Source organism: Castor canadensis, chromosome 10 (genome assembly GCF_047511655.1).
Source record: "Castor canadensis chromosome 10, mCasCan1.hap1v2, whole genome shotgun sequence".
Lineage (NCBI taxonomy): Eukaryota > Metazoa > Chordata > Mammalia > Rodentia > Castoridae > Castor > Castor canadensis.
In genome coordinates this window covers 104,531,182-104,544,287 of record NC_133395.1, presented here as the reverse complement: position 1 = coordinate 104,544,287, position 13,106 = coordinate 104,531,182, and the positions used below count along the sequence as shown (strand labels likewise).

The window sequence follows — 13,106 nt, the reverse complement described above, 5'->3', positions numbered from 1 at the left end:
AATAATCAAGTACAAAGATACTAAAATGCCAGACAGAGATTTCAAAAAAATCTACTTTTAAAAATGATTATCAGTCCAAAACGGTTGAACGAAGTAGGAAAGTCAATTCAACACCAGGATGAAAAAGTCAGTAATTCAAAATGGCTACAGTAGGAAATGAAAAATTCAGCAAAATTCAATAAATCAAATTAAAAACAGTAGAAAGCATCACCCATAGGCTAGATAAAGCAGAAGAAAGAATATCAGGAATTGAAGATGAAGTCAGGTAAATAAAGAAGAAAAGTAAACCAGTGTGAACAATATCATGGATTTCAGAGCCACATGTTGTTAAAGCAATATATTGAGAAGGGAGAGAAGGAAAAAGCAAAAATTATTATGACATCATTTTAATGGAGGGACAATGCAGGAAGCTACTAGGTAAAGGAGCATAGTACCACTGCCACACTGACATGGGGTAGAAACGGGCTTTTATTGACATTAGGTGGAATTTCAGATTGTTTTTTTTTGTTTGTTTGTTTGTTTGTTTCTCGTGGGCCTTGTTGATTGGTTGTGTCTTCCTCAGATCATGGTTTGAATTTCATCCTGGAAACACCTTATGAGTTTGACCCCTGTTTCCTAATTCCAGCATTCCACACATTCAGCCCCTCCTTCCTTCACAAACACAACTTTCAAGAACTCTGGGACATGACCAAGAAATAAAACCTAAGAATCAATAGGGTAAAAAAAGTTGCTGAGATACAAACTAAACACATAGAAAACCTATTCAATGAAATTATAGCTGAAAATTTCACAAATCTAAGCAAAGATAGGTACTTATAAGTACAAAGGCATTTAGAACCTCAACTAGACACTATTAGAAAAGAACCTCTCCATGTCTCATTTTACCTAAAAAGGCCAAGACGACAGAACAAAGAAAGAATATCAGAGAAAAATACCAACATATCTACAAAGGTAAAACCATAAGAATAAAATCAGATCTGTCAGCAGAAATCCTAACAGGCAGAAAAGCATGGGATGATATATTTCAACCCCTGAAAGGAAAAAATTACCAATTAAGATCACCATATCAAGAAAAGTTATCCTTTAAAATCTATGGGAAAATTGAAACCTTCTCAGATAAGCAAAAAGTAAAACTATTCAGGACCACTAAGCCAGCATTGCAGAAAATACTTAAAGGAATCCCACACACAAAAGAAGAAGAAAAATAGTCAGAAATATGAGAGTTCAGGGAAGAATAAATTTCATGAGGAGAACAGAGGAACAAATGAGAATAAGTAAAAAATCAAGCATGATCAATTCAGTAAACCAGCAAACTCCCAAGATGAATAATGGAGAAAGAAAAGAGCACAGTACTTATTTCAGTCAGGAGAAAAGTCAACAAAATTACAAGATTCAGCAAACACACCTCAACAACAACCCAAAATGTAAATACCATTAACTTTCCAACTGAAAGATGAGGATTGGCTGATTGGATTAAAAATAAGCTAACTATTTGGTCTATAAGAGACCCTCCTCACTAGCAAAGACACACACAGACTGAACATGAAAAATTATATACTAAGCAGGAGTAGTTATATTCACATCTGACAAAGTAGAATTCAAGCCAAAATTTGAAGAGACAATGAAGCTCGTGACATATTAATAAAAAGAATAATCCATCAAGAAGATATGATTCTAAATCTACATGCAACAAATATTGGGGTATCTAACTTCATAAAACAAACATACTAGACATAAAAGAACAAAGAGGTACAGATACAATAATATTGTATCTGGGTAACTTCAATGTCCTACTCTCATAAATAGATGTACCATCCAGATGAAAAAATTAGCAAAGAAACTTTGTAATTAAAATGCATCATAGATCAAATGAACTTAACAGATATCTATAGAATATTTTATCCAAAGCAGCAGAATATATATTCTTCTGAGGAACCCATGAAACATTCTCCAAAATAGATCACATTGTAGGCCATAAATTAAACCTCAATAAATGCAAGAAAACTGAAATGATTTCTTATATGTTATCATATCATAAAGGAATAAAAGTAGACATCAATAGTAAGACAAGTTAACGAAATTGCACAAACATGGAAACTGAACAATAAACTTTTGAAAAATCAGTGGGTCATAAAAAATCATGGAGGAAATTTAAAAATTCCTAGAATAAAATAAAACCAAAAATGCAACATACCAGAAACTGTGAGATATAGCAAAGGCAGTAATAAGAAGAAAGTGTATCACTATGAGTGCCTATTTTAAAAAATCAGAGAGATTTCAAATAAATAATCAAATGATGCATGTAAAGGCCTTAGGAAAACAAGAATTAACAAAACCTAAAATTAGTAGTTGGAAAGAAATAATAAAGATCAGGCATAAACTAATCAAATGGAGACTAAAAATAAAACACAAACAGTAAAACAATATTTACTGTGAAAAGATTAACAAGACTGAAGAACCCACAGTCAAAGTAAACAAAAGAAATAGAAGAAAGATCCAAATTAATAAAATAGTAGGTGAAACATTGATTTTACAACAGATGCCAATGAAATCCAGAAGATCATCAGGGAATATTTTTTAAACTTTATTTATTAAATCAGAAAATCTAAATAAATAGATAAATTCCTAGATACATATAGAATACCAGATTGAATCAAGTCTATGTAAGCAAATAGATCCGTGATAAACATGAAGACCTAAGCAGTAATAAAGTATGTCTTAAGACAAGTCCAGGACTGGATAAATTCATGGCTGATTTCTTCACCCCAACTTTAAAGAGAAGATCACACTAATGCTTCTCAAACTATTCCACAAAATTGAAAGGGAAGGAATGCTACCAAACTCATTTAATGAAGCCAGTGTTACTCTGATACCAAAATCAGATAAGAACACAATGAGAATTAAAAAAAATACAAACTATAGACCAATTTTCCTGATGGACATAGATGAAAAAATACTCAATGAAATACTTGCAAACCAAATTCACCAACCATTAAATAGATCATACACCATGATCTATTCTAGGCATGCAAGGATGGTTAGCATATGTTAATCCATAAACATGCAGCACATATAAATAGAAGTAGGGGGAAAAAAACAATGAACATCTTAATAGATACAAAAAAAATCCATTGATAAGAGACTGGAGAAACTGGGAATGCAAGAAGCACATCTCAATATAATGAAGGCTATATATGACACACCTTTAGCCAACACTGTACTAAAAGTAGAAAAATTGAATGCTTTTCCTCTAAAAACAGAAACAAAACAAGTAGTCTACTCTCTTCACTCTCATCCAATGTAGTACTTGAATTCTTAGCCAGAGAAATTAAGCAAGAGAAAGAAATAAAAGGGATAAAATTGTCAAATCAAAAATCAATTATTCTTTTTCATGGGCAATATGATCCTATAATTAGAAAACCCTAAAAGGTCCACCAAAAAGTCTTAGACCTCATAAACACTTTCAGCAGAATAGCAGAATAAAAGAAACCAAGATATAAAAATCAGTTTTTCTAATATACCAACAGTGAACATGCTAAGAAAGAAAACAAGAAAAAACAACACTATTCACAATAGCTTCAGAACAAAATAAAATACCTAGGAGTAAACTTAATCAAGGAGGTGAAAGTCCTCTACCATGAAAACTATGAAACACCCAATAAATAAATTGAATAAAACAGTAGAAAATGGAAAGACCCATCATGTTCATGGATTGGTAGAATTAATATTGTGAAAACGGCTATATTACCAAAAGTGATGTATAGATTAAATACCTTCTTCACAGAAATAATAAAAAAATCCCAAAATTCATAGGAAACACAAATAATTACAAATAGCCAAAGCAATTCTGAGCAAAGAAAAAGTAATGCTGGATGTATTACAATACCTAGCTTCAAATTATATTATAGAGACATAGTAACAAACACTGCATAATCCTGGCACAAAAACAGACATGTAGAACAATAGAACAGAACAGAAAGTCTAAAAATAAGTCCACATAGCTACAGCCATCAGATTCTCCACAAAAGTGCCAAAAAACCTACATTTGAGAAAAGACAACCTCTTCAACAAATGTGTCTAGGAAAATCAGACAGCCATATGTAGGAGAGTGAAATTAGATACCTATTTCTACACAAAAATCAACTCAAAATGGATCAAAGACCTTAATGTAAGACTTTAAAACTACTGAAGAAAAATATAAAGGAAGCACTCAAAATATAAGCATAGCAAAATACTTTTCTAAATAGGATTTCAATCACTCAGGAAATAAGAGCAAGAATTGATAATTGGGACTGCATAAAATTAAAAGTTTTCTGCACAGTAAAGGAAACAATTACCACAGTGATCAGACAGACTACAGAAAGAGAAAAATCTTTGTCAGTTATTCATCTGACAGGAGATTAATCTACATATTGTATAAAGAACTCAAGATTAAACACCAAAAACCAAATAATCCTATCACTAAATGGGACAATTTATTGAACAGATAGTTTTCAAAAGAAGTAGAAATGGCCAATAAATACACAAAAAAGTTCATCATTTTTAGTTATCAAGAAAATGCAAATCAAAATGACACCAAAATTCCATCTCACCCAGTCAGAATGGCAAACATCAAGAAAACAAATGACAAATTCTGGAGAAGATGCAAGGAAAAAGGGAACTCTTTATGCACTGTTGATGGAAATGTAAATTAGTTCAGCCACTATGGAAGTCAGTATGAAGGTCCCTCCAAAACCTAAAAATAGAATTACATTTTGATACTAAAATAGAATTACATGCCACTCCTGGCCATGTATTCAAAGGAATCAAAGTCAGCATACAGTAGACATGCCTGTGCACCCATGTTTATTGCAGCACTAGTCACAATAGCCAAGTCATGGAATCAGCCCTGGTGACCATCAACAGATGAATGGATAAAGAAATTGTGGTGCACAGGAAATTAATGTGAGTCAACTCCCTGTATAGCTATCCTTATCTCACCCAGCAAAACCCCTTGTTCCTTCCTATTATTGCTTATACTCTCTCTTAAACAAAATTAGAAATAAGGGCAAAATAGTTTCTGCTGGGTATCGAGGAGGTGAGGGGGAGAGAGAGGGGGTGGGGTGGGTGGCAAGGGAGGGGATGGGAGCAGGGGGGAGAAATGACCCAAGCATTGTATGCACATATGAATAATAAAAAAATAAATAAAAATATACCTTTTAAAAAAAAAGAAATTGTGGTAGAGATATACAACAGAGTATTATTAAAATATAAGAAGAATGAAATTGTGTCACTTGCTGGAAAATTGATAGAACTGGAAAATAAACCAGATTATGAAAGATAAACGTTGCATGTTTTCTCTCATGTGTGATCTAGACCTAAAGACAAACACAAACAAAATACATGAATGTACAAAGGGAACTATGTGCTGTTCAGGTACAGATATCAAAAAAGCCATCCCATTTTCAACAGTACAAAAAAAGAAGACAAAACCAAACTTAAGGTTTTGACTTAATTGTACTAGTTGCTTGTCTCTCTGAGGAGAGGACTCTACATTCTGGCTTCTTGATATATTTACATCTGGAGTTCTTCACTTTTTTTGCTAAGATCTTCCACCTAGACTTTTAAATCTTAAAGCCTCAGTCCTTGTCACAATCTTTGGCTTTTTTCTTCCTTCTGAGCAACATGAGTGTGGATCTAGCATCTCCCCAGTCTGCCTTATTCCAAAGCATCTACTGAAATGCTCCACACAGAGACTGCTCCGCCTCTTCTTTCTTCATGGATCTGCTTATTAAAGACACCTCTGATTCTTTTACCATTCCTAAAGTAAAACTACCTGATTCTGGTTCTGAAGAGAGTACAGTGAATAAGGAAGATATTAAGGTCCAGGTCAAGATTCAAAATGTGTTCTCTCAGACCCAGCTGTGTATATTCAATCACAGGTTTCAAAACAAAAATATGAAAAAAGAAGATGCAAAAACTTTCTGGCATTCTGAGCCTTAGCTATAAACAGGTTAAGCCCTGATTCCAAAACAAAAGAATGAAATCTAAGAGATGCCAGAAAAACAAGTGGCCAAAGAACAGCAGCAGTGTAACTCAGAAGAGCTTAATGCCTACAGACTATCCAGGTCTCCATCTGAGCTAATACCAGGGGTGCATGGGGAACACATTTGAAAATCTTCCCATGTGGAGCAACCAGACTGCTAACTTAGCTTGGAGCAATAGGCCTGAAACAGCTTGGAGCATTCAGTCTTGAAATAGCTTGGCTTGGAGCAACCATTCCTAGAATACTAGGACCTGGTACACCCAAACCTGGAACAGTCAGGCCTGGAACAATCCATTCCATAACTATGGAGAGGAACTTCTATAGCCCTATATTCAGTTCCAGCAAAATTATCCTGTCAATCATTTGAAACTGCTAGAGAAAACCATAAGTATTTTGGTTCCCCATAAGCTTTGGATTAATTCCAAAATTACTCTGCAAATAGCAGCCGGATGACATGAGACAAGTGACGTCATTCAGTTTCAGTCAAGGCAATGGCTAAATTCCTCCTTCAGTCATAGGATTTTTGTATTACTTTGTTTTAGAGCTGAGGGTAAGGAATAATATCAATAACCTTACCTTAAGTTTCAATAACCTTACCTGGTACAGACAAGATATCTCTGATTACAGATATGTAGGTATAATACAGGTTTGAGAATTTTAGAATGCAAACTCTGACCTCAAGTGTAGGAAGTAAAAAGTGCAAAGATGTGTGAAACATTATTCCTATTATTGGAGATTGAGAGGATTAACCTATGAAAAAGTCAATTGTTCAGGTGAAGGGTTAAGGTCAATGTGTTCAATTGATTTCCTCTGTCTTGGGTTCTGTGTTTCACGACAACCACTCCTTTGTTCACTAATATTATTTGTAGAAGGATGCTATATATTTGACTGCATCATGATGAATCAGTACCCAGTTTGGCTAGTTAAGGTACAAACAAATAAATTACTGATTTTGCAAAAGCGAAACAAAAACACCCCAAATTTAGGAATAAAACTAACCAAGAAGGCGAAAGATCTCTACAACAAAAAATTGTAAGACACTAATGAAAGAAATTGAAGACGATAAAAACAAATGGAACTATATCCTGTGTTCATAGGTTAGAATCATATTTTGAAAGTGTTACCACTATCCATGGTGATCTACAAGAGTGAATACAATCCCCACCAAAGTACCAATGTTAATCTTCACAAAAATGGAAAAATAATCTTAAAATTTGTCTGGAACCACAAAAGACCCTGAATGGCCAAGGCAATCTTGAACAAAAAAATCAAAATTGGAGGTGTCACATTATCTGACTTCAAAATACACTATGAAGCAATAATTAAAACAACATGATACTAGCATAAAAACAGGCACACCAGCCAATGGAACAGACAGAAAACCCAAAATATATCCATGCATTACGTACAACAAATTATCAACAACAGAGCCAAGGACACTCATCAAGTAAAACCACATTCTCTTAATAAATGGTGCTGGAAAACCAGGATACACACATGCAGAAGAATGAAAGCAGACATCTATCAATCATCAAATCAGCTCAAAATGGATGACAGACATAAATGTAAGAATCAAAACTATGGCGCTATTAAAAACTACAGGAAAAATTTCTTCATGATACTGGACTGGGTGAGCATTTTTTTGGATAAGACCCCAAAAGTACAGGCATCAAAAGCAAAAATAGACAAAGGGAATCATACCAAACTAAGATACTTCTGCATTGCAAAGAAATCAATAGAGTAGAAAGACACTCCATGGATGAAAGAAAATATTTGTGAAGTATACATGAATCAAAAGGTTAATATGCAGAAAATAAAAAAACCTCAAACATCTTGATAGCAAAAACAATACGTCTGATTTTAAGATGGTCAAAGGTATGAAGAGACATTTCATAAAAGAAAACATACAAATGACCAACAGATATATGAAAAAATGGCAAAGATGCTTATCATCACTGATTATCAGGGAAGTTCAGATCGAACCCACAGAATGATATCATCTAACCTGAAGTTAACAAATGCTGAAAAGAGTGTAGGAAAGAGGAACGCTCATGCATTTTAGTGGGAATATAAATTAACATAGCCATTATGGAAAACAGTATGGAAGACCCACAAACACTAAAAGTAAAATTACCATAGGATTCAGCAATCTCCAAATAAAGTATCCAAATAAAGTCAGTATGTCAGAAATCTCTGTACTCCCATATTTATTGCAGCACTACTCACAACAACCAGGATCTAAAATTAACTGAAATGTCCAATGATGGGCAAATAAGAACAATGTGACATGCACGCCCAATAAAATACTATTTAGCCATAAGAAATGATGTAACTCTATAATTTGTGTCAACATAGATGGACCTGGAGGAACTTATGCTAAGAAAAATAAGCCAGACAAAGAAAGACAAATATTGTGGGATCTTATTCGTGTGTAGAAATTTTTAAAAGTTGCCCTTATAGAAGTAGAGAGCAGAACCGTGGTTATTAGGACTGGGAAGGGTGGGAGAGGTTGGCCAATGGGAATAAATTTATAAGTAGCTAGGAAGAATATGTTTTGCTGTTCTCTTATATAGTTAGGTGATTATAACTAACAATAATGTGTATTTTTAGATAGCCAAAAGAGGGTTTTTTTTTTCCTTTTCAGTTTCACATATACATATAATGTATTTTGCTCATATTAACACCCCCATTACTTGAAAAGCAGCTTCTGAATGGTCTTACCACAAAGAAATGCTAAAAGTATAAGATATGAATAGGGCTGGTGGAGTAGCTCAAGTGGTAGAGCACCTGCCTAGTAAGCATGAGGCCCTATGTTCAAACCCTAGTACCACCAAATAAATAAATAAAGGAATGAATATTTTAATTACCCTCATTTAATCATTGCATAATTTATGCATGCATGAAAACATCACACTCTACTCCATAAATATGTACAATTATTTGTAAAAAAGATATATATATATATGCATATACACACACATATATGTGTATAAATATATTTTTTTAATATATTTTTAAATTCAAGTACCCTGAAGAGGCTGAACCTAGAAGAATCCTTGGACACAATCACAGAGGCAAAGGAATCTTCTGGAATGCCAGGGTGTGCTCTGTAGCCTGGAAAATCACTGCTATAGGCACAGGCCCAGCCAGACAGGTCACAGTGGTAAAGTCAGCAACTCAGGAAGACAAAGCAAGAAAGAATCACATGCCGACTGATGAATCACAGAATGACATCAGTCAAATTAATGCAGCAAATTTTTATCATGTTCTTACTAGCTAATAGAAGTACAATACTGAAGAAAACAGACAAGAGTCGTGGTCTCATGAAACTCATAACTTCAGAGAAATAAAGGTATTAGCAATGTTACCAAGGACATTATTTATAATTGTGCTATTATAATCCTTATTTACAATGACAAGATAAGAAGGAAACAGCAGGCTCAGATTAAGTAACAGCAGACGAATTTTAGATTTATAGCTCAGGCTACCTTTGAGTAACTGTAATTTCAGTTAAGTTTGAAAGAATAGCTTAGTAATTGGAAAAGTAAGGATGTTTAAGACATCTGGAGGGACCCTAATATGGGGCAAGGGTTAGTGTTTTGAAAGACCAATGTGGCCAAAGTACAGAAAATAAACAGTAGTTTCTCTAAAGTATGTTCTAACATTTTAATACACACCTCTTTCAAGAAGTCTTCATCATTGCTTCTGACATAATTGGGTGTTTCTTAAAACTGTGTGTGTCTCTGTCATTGTACTTACTAGGTTTTATGATAATCTACCCAAATGATGTTTTCTGCATTGCATCAAAACATGTCTTACTCAGACTTATTCATCTTTACATCCAACATGGCTTACAAAATATCAAGAACGTAGGCACTCAAAACTTACTATTTAATAGGAAAAACTAATAGTTATAAATGTTATCATTAAGAACACAACAGGGAATTTTAAAAGCACACTATCACAGCAGATTAATAAAATTTCTCACTTATCATCATCCTGTGTGTATCATCATCATAACCATTTGAATATGTTTCTAATCCAAGCCACTATTTTTTTCATCTACCATTTTTCCATAGGAAGAGGTATGACCCTTAGGCAAGCGAATTGTTGAATGATCTGAACCTCATGAAAGGATGTGATTTTTCTCCTGCAATCATTCCTTCATTGTTAGGGTGAACACAAGGAAGCCATGTTAGAACTGAACTCCCTCCCCCTTGAGGGCAACTTATTGAAAACTCTCCACCTGGCCCTAAAGAAAAATAGACATCTACCTTTAGCCATTTACTAGAAACTCCCACCTGCTAGAAGGAATGATCTGCCCTTAAGTCATTATCTCAGGAGGGTCAGAAGGCCACTGAGGAATTGTCCAGCCCAGTGACCTTCCTGGGACTTCTCCACCCACCTCATAAATACCCTCAATCTGTAAGAGGCTGTGGACTCCGCTCTTTTGCTGGGGACCCCCTCTACATGGTCACTTTTCCACAATAAATCCTGTGCTGGTGTATGAGCCACCTCTTCTTGCCTATCCATTTTGCACTTTCTTTCATGTCTAACATTCATCCCTCTAGTCATACTCTGTTCAGTGTCCATTTCTTTTTCTTCATTATTTAGGTCCTGATTGAAGCCAGGGCTTCGTGAATGCTACGCATATGCTCTACCACTGACCTCCTATCCTAACCTCCTACTCTCCTTTCTGTACTCCAAATATATATTGGGCATATCCAATGACTTTATAATAACTCAAGTACTGAACAATTCATTCCAGTCAATCCAGTTTAAAACTTGATCTTTTATCCAAATTAGTTCTCCAATTCTCCTGATTCAATTTCCTGAAAGGCCCTTTGCCCAGGGCCAAACACTGGAGAATTTATATCTGTACTCTTCCTTTAACTACCTACCCCCACCCACCACCTTTCAGTTCTTTCCAGTATGTTCAGTATGACCTTGAGGAAAGGATTAGAGAAAATTTACAGATTTGTTTTATTTATCCATGCAATTATATTCTCTTCCTGGTTAACAATTTCCTACCTTTGTCAGGGCTTCAAATGGTGGCTCTCTCACCTGGTCTGTCTCACTGCTAAGGGAGTGAGGTTAATTTGACCTTTTCTGAAACCCCTCTGGTTCCCTTCTACACTGGCATCCTCCTGCCTGACCTCTTGCTCTTTGAGGCCTCTGGCTTCATAGGATGTCATCTTTGGAAGGTTACTATAAAGAGAACTAGACCTTCTTTCCATATAATCCACTTGCTGTGCAGACTTGTGCCATGACAAAAGCGAAAACTCAGGGCTATGTCTATTCACCCTGAATTGTTTCTAATTACAGTTTTCCCTTCTTAAATAGGCACAGGGAAGAGATCTGTAAGTTTTATGTCATCAGATGTTCAGTCCAGTTAGAAAACAGGGTCTTAACCTTCCTTTCTTGCTGTAATCAGCGTCCCTATTAGTGAGAAGCAATATATCTTTTAATAAGTGGAGAATCAGGGTCCAGAAATCAGGAGCTGAAGCCAGATTTATAAAGATAATAGTTGTGTGGAACTATGACTAAGATAATTCTCATTCTCTCTCTCTCTCTCTCTCTCTCTCATTCGGTGCTGGAATCCAACCCAACCCAGGGCCTCATACATGCAAGGCAACCACTCTACCACTGAACTACATCTCCAACCTGACCAAAATGTTTTACTTTACTTAAATTTCCTCATCTGTAAAGTAGAAGTAATTCTACCTCTTGACTCAGAGGGTGGCTATAAGAAGCAGCTGAGTTCATGGTTAAGTGTGATGTGCTTTGTCTATAACCTGACACACTGAACATTCCACAAATATTAGCTATTATTAAATTTTCTCCTATTCCCTGCATTTTTTCAGGAATGTATGAACTTCTACCCATTCTCCCCATAAGAAAAAGAAAAAAGAATCTCTTAACAGGAAAAATGTATTTCCAATGACTTGTGACTGCCAAAATTCTACTTCTTTACAATGAAGGTAAGGAATGACAGTTAAGAGTCTCATAATTGGGTCTGATGCACTTTTCGAGGTTTTGCATGCTGTGCCTGTGGCTCCCTTTATAATGTATGGATACTTGGACATACTTGCATGACCACAAGAAGCTAATATTTACTTAAGCAAAGGTATTGCTGCAAAATTGCCATTCTACAGCCACCAATAAAAACAAATCACATTCCTTAAAGGCTTAACTATTATTGCTAAGCACAGAAATCTTTCAGATGTCCCAAATCTTAGGCACACTGTGAATCAATTCTAAATTGTATGGTGGACCACAAAGAAGAGTGATCCATCTAGAACCACTGGCACTATGACTTACTTTAATTTCAAAGGCACAGGTTAAATGGAAAGATATTTTTCACTGACTATAAAATAAATAAAAAGCAAGTATGAATCAACCATATAGTTATTTCCTACTTCACCATTCTTGTTCAATGAATTATTCATCCTTGGGGGAAAAATAAGGGAAAACTCAGTCATAATTTAAGAATGTCAGGGGAAAGGAAAAGAATATGAACCTGGTATACTTTAAAAAGAAAATCCTTCCTGAAAGAGTATTTTTAACAGGTTAAAATCACTTTAGATAAAAGAGTACTTTATTACATTAAAAAGGCAAGCAGGAAAAATGGCACAAAAAAGTAAATATGGAAAGAACAAGATTCAAAGGAAAATAAGAAAAGAGGAGAAAATGCCACAAAACAACCTTTTAGGTTTCTGAACAAAAAACCCAAATATTGATAGATTAAATTATAACATTGAAAACAAGTTTAACACAACCTCAATAGATAACAAACAATTTTTCTAGAGTGATTAGAATTGTGTTGCCCTGGCAAACCAATTGAATTATCCACTTGGGTACAAAGTGAGATTAGTGTCTCAGAGAAGGTATCTTCACAATAGAATATCTTCAAGTGCCTGTAAATAAGCCACAGACTTTTTTGGTGATATAAGTGTCACCTACTACTTACCCTCCACACATACATAACTTTATATATATATATATATTTTTTTTTTTTTCTGAATAAAGGTATGGAAATTTATTTTATTTTCCCCAATAAACTTTTCTTTCTGTGACAAGG

The 13,106-nt window shown here is 34.7% G+C and overlaps 1 protein-coding gene, 1 non-coding gene and 1 pseudogene across 4 annotated transcripts in view; 2 read left to right on the top strand and 1 right to left on the bottom strand.

Annotated features, from left to right (window-relative positions):
* Znf385d (zinc finger protein 385D) overlaps window positions 1–13,106 on the bottom strand; it is a 975,601-nt gene that overhangs the window by 861,938 nt on the left and 100,557 nt on the right. The window lies entirely within an intron of this gene.
* LOC109678652 (homeobox protein NANOG pseudogene) lies at window positions 5,720–6,524 on the top strand (annotated as a pseudogene).
* On the top strand, window positions 8,786–8,858 carry Trnat-agu (transfer RNA threonine (anticodon AGU)). Its single transcript has one exon. It is a non-coding gene; the product is annotated as a tRNA-Thr (tRNA).